We start from the raw sequence: 10,946 nt of genomic DNA, 5'->3' as shown, positions 1-10,946 counted from the left end.
ATACCCAAGTGAAAGCCAACGTGATGTTGAGATGTCGAAAATAATCAACAGAAAGAGTTCTACCATTGCTTCAGCTCCCCCATGCCCACAAGTGCACCACAATATCGCTGTATTTACAGTTTGTGATCGTGACGAGGTTTGTCAAAGTGACCGCTACCAGGTAACTACGCAACCTAGTGAAAGTAATGACCGTGATCACGTGTACGATACTTTAAAGAGACCTACGACATTAGGTAAACCATGTGCAACTGTATGTGAAATATTTCCTCCAGTGAGGCTGAATGAAGGAGGACATATAAGATCTGTCGACAAACGAGTTGAGGACGACCACCACTTCATAACCTCTCGTGAATCTGTGGCAGATGACTACCTGGAACCGGAATCTGAAACAGACGTAATTACCCATGATATTTCTACCGAAATAGTGGTGAAAAGTGATGCAATCTATGAACCTGAGTACTTTGTCCCTGAAGGAGAACCGATGCCCTAGAAAGCAGACATATATGGAACTATCAGAACGTACAAAGTACAACTCGTCCTGTCATCTTTGAAGATTTCAATACAGTTCCATCAAACGCTTTACATATATGTGACTAAAAGGCAAAATGATTTTAAAAGAAATTGGTGGCAACAAATAAATACTAAAAGTGTCTGTAATATGATGGAAATGGTTTGACATGATAATTGACCCTGACAGTTAACGTTTTAGATGTATATGGTTTCACTACAAATATCGCCGCGATTCAGGAAAAATTCATATTAGCAACAAAAGTAATGCATGTGTATATTTCTCATTCTCTGTTTTTATTAACTTAAACATGGTCCAAACGAAATTGGCCATGTGACATATAAATACTGTAAAGTGTCTGTGATGTGCAAGAAATTGGTTAATGTCTTATAAACCCATGATAATATGGTGTAGACTCCAGAATGGAGTTTGCATTTATTACAGTTTTTGAGTTATTTTGTAAATATGATTTTTAACGACAATATGCACTAAACGAAAACACGCGGTGTGCATTTGTCCCTTATGGTATATCACCTTTGTGCCAGGTTTGAAAGAAATTGGATATATTCTTAGACATTGATGTATCCACGGGCGGAAGGAGTCAATTTCACTGGCTTGTAAAACCCCCGAATACTTACTTCAGTGCACCATCGTTTTTGTCTTTCACGTGTTGTGGGGTATATAGTAACCAGGGTGCCCTGTAAAAGATGCACATTTTCAAATATAATATTGGTTTATGGTACAATGGTTATGTGGATTTTGTGTCTTTGTACTTTTATAAAAATAATTAATCGAGTTAAGACAATTTTTGAGTTGAGATTTTTTTTTTATTATAACACCACTCGATCAAATAAAAATGGTTGTCATGTTGTTCTTAGTGAGTCGTGTCCTAATCATTGTACGCATACCAATTATTTTGTAATTCTTGATTGTCATTTTAATTTATACATATATGATAGTTTTGATTAAAGCAAATTACAGTTTCCTCAGTTCATATGGATATTTTCAGACAAAAACAAACCAATAAACGGATGTCTAGAGTTTGTTGTCATGGTAATTTTATTTTGCTTTTATTCTGGAACGTACAAGGTTGGTTTATACATACTAGTCATTGAATGCATAACAGTTTCACACACTGTAGAGGGAATAACAGTGTTTTATAGCAAACCAAACAGTTCCACGTGTGACTGCAAACATGTCTTGATTGGTTGGTTGGTGTTGGTTTGCTGGTTGGTTGGTGCTGGTTGGGTGGGTGGGTGGGTGGTTGGTTGGTTGGTTTATGTTGGTTGGCTGATTGGTTGGTTGGTTCCAAAAGAGTAACGCAGACGACTATACATGCATTTTTTTCTTCCCGCTGTCAGTTCTTGAGGTGAACAAAAGTGAGGCTTATTCACTTCATTTCTTATCCTTAGAAAGGCACGATAACCTATTTTCAACATGTCTGAAATAGAGGAATTGTCAAATGATGGGCTGAAGAGCTTGTTTTTACACTTTGGTGAGGAATCATGGGTAAACAATGCGAGGAGCTTCATACTTCGTGAACAAACAATATTGAGGACAACTATAAAGCTCATATTAGTGTTGTTTACATACCTATGATGCTTTGCCCGAGTAGTCTACAGCAGGTCTCTCCTATGCTGATGAAATATGATATATCATGCATTGTATACAGAAGGTTGATATATGAATATTATTTTGATTTGTTTCAAAGTGTTCTTGAAATATTGTACAAACCATTCATGAATTGATTGTGTTACTGCATTATGCCAACAGATGTCTGAACTCATTATTCAAACGTGTATTCTTATAATGATAACGAGTTATTAAGCCTGATTTATACTAGAACAGTGTTGTTAAAATAGTTTCATTGTGCGAAAGTTTTCGAAAATGTGTGATTTTAAGAGATGGACAAGGTTGTATAGACCTACTATCAAAAACATTATTACGGTGTACTTTTTTGATACAAGTTCTACAGGTTGTTGTTGTTGACCCTTATAGTCAACTAAAACATAAAACAAAACGTACCCTCTTTTCAGTTTGATCATTTTCCATCAGGTTGTGTTATTTTACTTCGTTTGCATGCTGCTTGATCGGGAGTCAGTGATTGTGTTTACATGTCAGTTATTCATGCATATTTTAAAGAAGCCTGTATGAAGAGTTTAGTCATAGACCGTGGTGGGGTTCATTCTGTTGGCTAAGATTTGGTCATGTGACTGTCGGGTTCATTCTATGGTCTAAGATTTCGCCATTGTCTAAGTTATGGTCGTGGGGTTCATTCTTGGGGCTATGATTTGGCCAAGTCGTGGGTCATAGTGGGTCCCATCAATTTATATTCATGACTTAATTATATGTGTAAAGCGGAATCAGCCAATCATGTCAACGTATTTATTTAGCCTAGGAAATACAAATCAAGACTGAAACCTACATACGGGAATCATGACGAGTTGTTGACAATTCAATTGTATTTTGTCAATAGTTTGGCTTTATACTTCATACTATCACTGGAGTATAGACTTTCATTCTTTGTTTATTAGTTACTGGAGTACTGAAATAAAGATTAAGTATAGCAAATGTTACTATGCTTTTTTTTTTTTGCTTATTTAGTTTTTGTTTGTTTGTTTGAGGACCATGATTTCAATTGAGGACACTTCTTTAAGATTCGGATAGACGACAATTGGTAATTGAAATTAATTAGTAATCAATTAATTTAATTGATTCAGAAACCCAAGGTTTCATATTCTCTCATGTTTATATGAAACATATTAGTTAGTTGAAATATTATGTCCTTTTAGATGGATAAGGTGAACTTCTGTTTATCTCATCCATTGTTGTTGTTGTTGTTGTTGTTGTTGTTGTTGTTGTTGTTGTTGTTGTTGTTGTTGTTGAAGACGATGAAATTAAAATTAGCCAATAATTGATTTTAAGGGGTAGACTAAATGATATTGGCAGCTGCAGTAAGCAGCTCAGAAATACAGAGGGGAATGTAAGAAATTGGTGATTCAATGGTATCGTTATAAAAGCGCGAATTACAACTCGAGCAAGCTGGAGCTTGTACATGTTTTGTAAATGGCAGAGTTTGTAAGCGCCAGGTCGGTTGGTTGACCCTATTCTGCATTCAATGAAATGTCAGTAAGATAGGTAGGCCATTTGGGAAAGTAAGTATACACATTTGTACTACAGAGTATATGTGAGATTGTATACACAGAAGTCACTGAAACTATTGCCTTTTCTTGAACACACGTACTGCAACTACATATTGTTTTAGATAAAGGTAAAGAAGCCATCAATTTAAATGCAAGCATGAGTTTTGATGACATTAGGAAGAAAAACAATATCAGCTACTATAACAATGCAGCTTTCGAAGGAACCCAATCGAACGTCGACATCGAACCCCAGGATAAGGACAACCAGTACGAGGTGATCAACCCTCTGGATGTGTCAAATAATGAATACACAGATGTAGTGATCGTTAGTCCTCAAAAAGTCCGTGTAGAAATACAACACAAGAAGGAGAAAAAGAAGAAGAAAAGAGAATGTTGTCCAAGGATTTGTTGCATTGCATGCAGCGTCATTGCTATTGTGTTCCTTCTTGTTGTCGTTGCAGGAGGCGTTGCAGGTTATTTTTTGGTGTTTCGAAACGATGCAACAGGTAGGTGATATGAAGTAGACAGATTAGCCTTTGCTAGAAAATCAGTGAAAGGGTTTTCAAACCGATCAAGAATACAGTATTAATTAGTTTTATGTGATTATTTTACAAACGTGTATATATGTCCGCTATATACGTTTGGTCTTTTTTCGGAAACCGATTGTTTGTATTTAATTCCTATGAAATTATCGCTAGTTGGCATGGAGATGCCTATTCCAAGTCAAAATAATATCGACTATTTTCATCTCAAACTCCTGCTCTCTCGGCATAAAAAAAAAATAGTGCATTCAACATTCTTGGAAGTTAGGTGCGCAGGTAATACAGATGTTAACATGTTTTTATTTCAAGGAGACGTTAGTGACTGGCAGACATGGTCTAATTGGACTGCGTGTAGCAAGAGTTGTGGAGGGGGTGAGAGACAGCGCACGCGACAGTGCAATACAACAGACAACGGTCCGGGAGAAATTTCTTCATGTACCGGAGAAAGTGTCGAGAAAGAGCCTTGTAATACTCTATGCTGTTCTGACCCAGGTGAAGTAGATGTGTTTAAGTTTGGGTTCTAGATTTCATCTCTTACAACATTAAAACGAGTTTTAATTGTTTGCAATTGCTAGCTATGGGATAGAACACGATTTCGTGCCATGCTCTTCGAGATATCTAATAGTTGAATGGTGAAATGCCTTTCAGAAAACAATTTGTCCCGATTATTATTACACCAGGAAAGAAATTATTTCCGCTTACTCATCTCAAATTGTAATTTGACTTGAAGAGAGTTTACCATTCAAGTTGCACTGCAGCGTCTGCCATACCCTGGGTTTTCCACGGCAAACGCCTAGTATAGAAACAAATGTTAAGCACGGGTGTCATTCACTCACCCTTAGATGTGACATATTTGTATAAGCCGCACTGTATAAGCGTGTATGAAACTGTCCTAGGTATAAAATGTGTTGTTGTACATTAATGGTCGTATTGTTGCTATGCACATTACCATGGTAACGTTAAACAAGTTTTAGTGTTTCCTGTAGCCACACCCTGCCTATTTCTCTAATACTGACATTTCTATTCACCGTGATGACCTAACAGACAATTCAGACATATTTGTCAGAAATGCACTATTGTAGCGAATTTTGAGTCGTGACTTTCGGACAGAGGGTTTATTTCAACCCTCCAAAATTCGTGACTATGCAAATATTTGTACGCTATTCGTAATTCTCGGTACCTACAATAGCATTTCACCTCATGCTGTAGTGTCAAAATAGAACAGAAAGGTCGACTTATTCTCACGCGCGGTTAAAATGCACGTGAAGTGCATATAAAGCGCAAATTAGGCTATCCATGGCTTCGGGTCTCTTCTTTTCTAGCTCAATGAGGTCCTGAGATGAACATTCAAATTCAAGTGAAGCCACCCACACAGTCATTAACTTCATCTGTTTGTTAAGTATCAGAATTCTAGCCATTATATACACTCTAAACACTTTGACGCTTAGGACATGTCGCATGTGTTCAGTTTGGTCTGGTTTCCAGAAACACGATGCATTCTGTGTACTTGCACTGAACACATACTCTGTGTTCAAAAAGTTTTACAGTGTGCCGATGCGTCAACATCGTTCTATTTCCTATGATTTTGAACATATGTTATGTGTTCAAATAATAAAGACACTATATGTTCTAAAACTGAACACATGAGTTCTAGTTTTCTTACTGAACACGTACACTGCATTCAAAAAGTATTACAATTAAGTGTTCTAGTATGTGTTCAATAACTCAACACATGACTTTAGAGTGTAGGCATTTACGTAGCTACATGTTGTCAATTTTATATACCAATTAACCAAAATAGTACTAAACTCACCATACACGTTTTCAGTATTATCTGTCATGGCTTGTGACAGATAATAAACATAAATTTGAAATATTATTAATATTCACGTAGCTTGGGCAGCATGGGGGTTATGGTCACCATGTAATGCAATCTGTGACGTCACTGGTTCAAGAACAAGAACAAGGTTATGTAGTGCATCATGTGGTGGGAATTGCCAAGGGGATAGTGAGAATTCACAACAATGTACGACTAGTGAAGCAATCTGTCCAGGTGAGTGTTTATTAATTTAATTAAAAAAAAATGATTGTATACAGCTTAAAAGTTTTACAAGTTCAAGACATTACTCAAGCTAGATGCTGTCAGCAAAAATTTTGCGGGTGATTAACTAAAGTTGTCATTTGGGAGGCAGTTATTACATGAAGGGGTCCCTTTACGTACACCTGTCTACATCTGGATCGGTGGATATATTCAAGGCATCCATGCAGTGCGACTAAGTGTTTCGCCCTCATCTTGCATTGATTATTAATACCAGTATTCGTTTAATTCTCCAACGTATTGATTCTGATTCTGATCCATTTTGTGGAAACATTCCTTCAATTCTAGCATGGTCTATTTGGAGTAGTTGGACGAGTTGTTCAGCAGATTGTAATGGAGGTACTAAGACGAGAACTCGACAATGCGATTCTTGTAACAACATGGCGGACGACGTTGAAGATGACGTATGTAAAGGGTCGTACTTTCAAATAGTGATGTTTTCATAATGGTGGCGTAAGTTTGGAAGATTCGTAACACAAGACATGATAAAGAAAGAAATGTTACAAATTGTCATTACACCGAATTTTAATAAAACTATGCTCGCATACTTAGTGAATGTCATTTGCAAAGTATAAATTGCATATAACTATGTTTTGTGTGAGCAATGTTCTATAAATGTATCATATATATATCTTTCGTCTCCATAAACCGATCTGAGAATGGGAATTCGACATTGACTTTCAAGCCTCCAAATTCCAGTTTCTGTGTTCTTGTATTTTCATACCAACCAATGACTAAACACCGAACGCACGAGTTCAGAATTGCCATGGATACGCATAATTATAAACATATGTTTACATGCTTAATTTGACAGATTGGGCATCGTGGGGATTATGGTCAGCCTGTAACGTTGCAGATAAATGTGAAGGCACAGGTACGGAAACAAGAACAAGATCATGTGTTTCATCATGTGGTGGGAGTTGCCAAGGAAACAGTGAAGAGTCACAGCAATGTACAACCGAACCAATGTGTGCAAGTAAGTATCCTTTAATTTCAATACAACGTACTGTAACTAAAAAAAGTAACCCAAATTGAATTTCATTCTGTGGTTCAGAGTTCTAAAGCTTTTTTATATTCAAATTAACACTATAATATATGAACTAAAGATGAAAACGATACTAATATAAATGTGATTCAGACCATGCAAAGCCATTGTAATAATAGGGGTCGACGCAATCTGATTACAATGTGATGTGGTAAAAGCGGCTAGATGTCTTTATTTACACCTCTATTTCCATCGTTCTGTGTTGTCTTGTTTTGTTCTGGGTGATCGCCTCCTTCGGTGGTATTGTAATTCATGACAGTTGAAAATTCATCCTCGAATCATCAAAACTTTTTTCATCCAAATGGATGCACAACTTGCCAGTTTTGAGTGGGGGTACAACACAGAATCAGAGAGTGGGGGCAGAACACACACACACACATACACACACAGACAGACAGACAGATACTAAGTACGTGTGCCCCCCCCCTCTCTCTCTCTCTCTCTCTCTCTCTCTCTCTCTCTCTCTCTCTCTCTCTCTCTCTCTCTCTCTCTTTCTTTCTCTATTCATGTCATTCACACAATCGCTGCTAGACTATAGTATACATACAGTTACAGTGTACACGTATACGTGTATACCCAAATAAATACAGTCATGCATGATTCATAATAAACAGTGACTTACTTGTTTTCCGTTGCCTACTTTTAGCATGGGGCGAATGGGGAATGTGGAGTGTCTGCTCAGCAATGTGTGGTGGTGGGAGTAAATCAAGGACCCGTGTTTGCAGTTCTTGCACAACTATTCCTGTAGCCATTGATGCAACTGTATGTAACACACAGTGTTGTCCACAAGCATGTAAGTTATATTTATAGCTAAAAGATAGACTTTGGCAAAATGAAGTTTAGACTTCTAGTAATAAACATGACTACTGACAATCTGTACAAACACCATATGTTACATTCTTATTACTGATTTGAATATAATTTCTTATTTTAGCCATGTAAATGAATGTCAATATATATAAGACATTGTATGAAGGTTATTTCTCCAATTATGTGAACATCAAGACAATTAAAACTGATAGAAATTGACAATTATGATCTGTTCGTGTCTTGTTCATGTGTTCATTCAGCTTGGTCATTATGGACATCATGGTCGTTTTGTAGTGCGACCTGTGAAGGGAGTGGTGTTAATTCCAGAACACGATCGTGTAATTCAATTTGTGATGGCATATGCGAAGGGGATGGCCAGCAATTCAAGCCGTGCACCACTGGGTTTGTCTGTCCAAGTAAGTGCATAGTAATACAGCAATACAAGTAGATAACTATCGTCTGACTATGGCGCATCATTGGGGCCTTTATTATGTACAAGTTATTTGACTAGCCTCGACAACTTATTTGGCTCGACAACTTATTTGACTAGTCAAATAAGTTGTCGAGGAGCCAAATAAGTTGTCGAGGCGAGTCAAATAACTTGTACATAATAAAGGCCCCAATGAAGCGCCATATCTGACCAGACACAAATATGGCATTGATACATAAATCTATGTCATTGTCGCGTCGATTATACACACTGAAAGTAGTTCCAACGACGACTGTTTACCTATTTAATGAAAATACCAATCTATTAAATTTGCATATTTATTTGCAGGTCATGTGATTAATTTACATCATTCTTCAATGTGTTACAAAGCGTGGTTTTGAAAATCAAATAAAACAAAATTGACGATGATTATTTACGCGAAAAGAAACGCAATTCATTCAAAGATTTTATGTAGTTTGACTTATTTTATCACATTTGCATATTCGCCATTGGTAATAGTATGTCGAGTTTATAAGAAATTTGTGTAGTGGGTAAGGGTGATGGTACACTCTTTATAGTCCACTAGCGTAGAGAGAAATATTAGCAATACCTTAAATACACAATACGGTCTTTTACTTCAATAGCTTGGTCAGGGTACAGTGCCTGGTCACTTTGTTCAAAGGAATGCGATAGTGGCACGCGGTCCAGGACTCGAACGTGTACTGATTGTGAAGGTTTGCAAATGGAAGTCACTCCTTGTAATACTCATTACTGCTACCCAGGTGTATGTAGAGAGGATCGTAAGTATTTTATGACTGACTACCCAAAATGGCAATTAGTAACTACACAGCGAATTATAAAAGTTGTAAATACTGTCTTCCTGTTTACAAGATTGTAACCAGTCAGCTGAACACTCAGACATAGACATTTATTTGTTGTGCAAATTTGCATAATCCTAAGAGTTGCTCCAAGAAAAATATAAAACCCCATCAAGTTGGCACAAATATTTCAAACTAAAATATACAAGGTAAATAACATCCCATGCAGACAACAACCTTCCTACCTAATATACATCTATCTGTACATGGTGGATACTATAATATTAATTATTCGTGTTTCATACCGTTTGTGATAGATGATTTATACCGTTTTACAGAATTAGAATTTAAATCACATAACCCATTCTTAATTTTCATGATTCAAGTTCTGTCGCCATTAACAAACTGGGGTGAGGTGACGTCATTGTGACCTAACTATTGAAGAATTCAAATAAAGCGCCATCATACATCAGTAGGTTATCTTATACCATATACCCTGACACGCGTACGTATACGGTCAATTCTTATACATACCGACATGTAACAAAGAATTCAAAATCGGAACAGTTGCGGGGCAAAGTGCTAGATCTAGCACTTCGCCACTTTTTGACAAAGTGCTAGATCTAGCACTTTAGCGAAAACTGACGAAGTGCTAGATCTAGCACTTTGTCAAAAAATGGCGAAGTGCTAGATCTAGCACTTTGCCCCGCAACTGTTCAATTTTGGACCATTTAGCTACCTCATACCGATGGGAAATCATGGCAATTAAAACCTGAATTGGAAAATTTATTCTTATTTTCAGCAGTGGCATCGTGGTCTGAATGGACCTACAGTTGCAACGTTTGTAGTACGGACGCTGTTTATGCAACACGCGATTGCATTCAATCTCAGTGTAGTTCAGCTCAGTGTAGTGGTGACGCCACCTTGCCGGCCACTTGTACTTGTGGTAAGTGTATACATAGGGGCGTGTAATATTTCATAGATTGTTGTTTTCCTGGTCTACTGACTAAACATAACAACCCTTTGACTATATATTCCTACCTGTAGGGAAAAAGGTTAACGAAAGAAGATATCCGCCCTTCTCTGTTTTTCTGACAGGTAGGAATATATAATCAAAAGGTTGTTATATTTAGTCAGTAGACCAGGAAAACAACAATCTATGAAATATTACACGCCCCTATGAGTGTATATTCTAAGGCTATTATATGTAGTTATGGATACGATGAGATCTAACTTGTTTCTTAGATGTACCAATTAAAATCTTCTTTTCAAAGCGGGAATAGGAGAACAATCTATCAACTTGACTATTTTTTGAATTTGTATTTGCCCTCGGTGTATTCAGTGCATGCTGTCATGTTGATAAACTATTTGTAGAAAGGTAGAGGGCATGTTGTGTTGTGGCTACATGGTCATGATTAAGGTGTATCCCATGGCTTCGGAACTTTAGGCAAAAGCTACACTGTTGTATATCATGCTATAGTATATTGTTACCTCATGAGTAAACACTGAAAATTTCAAAAGTGTCCACGCGCTATTTAAAAAGATACAGTGC

Source organism: Glandiceps talaboti, chromosome 10, assembly GCF_964340395.1.
Source record: "Glandiceps talaboti chromosome 10, keGlaTala1.1, whole genome shotgun sequence".
In the NCBI taxonomy this organism is placed as follows: Eukaryota; Metazoa; Hemichordata; class Enteropneusta; family Spengelidae; genus Glandiceps; species Glandiceps talaboti.
The sequence above is the reverse complement of the archived record's forward strand: the minus strand, read 5'-3'. Positions refer to the sequence as shown.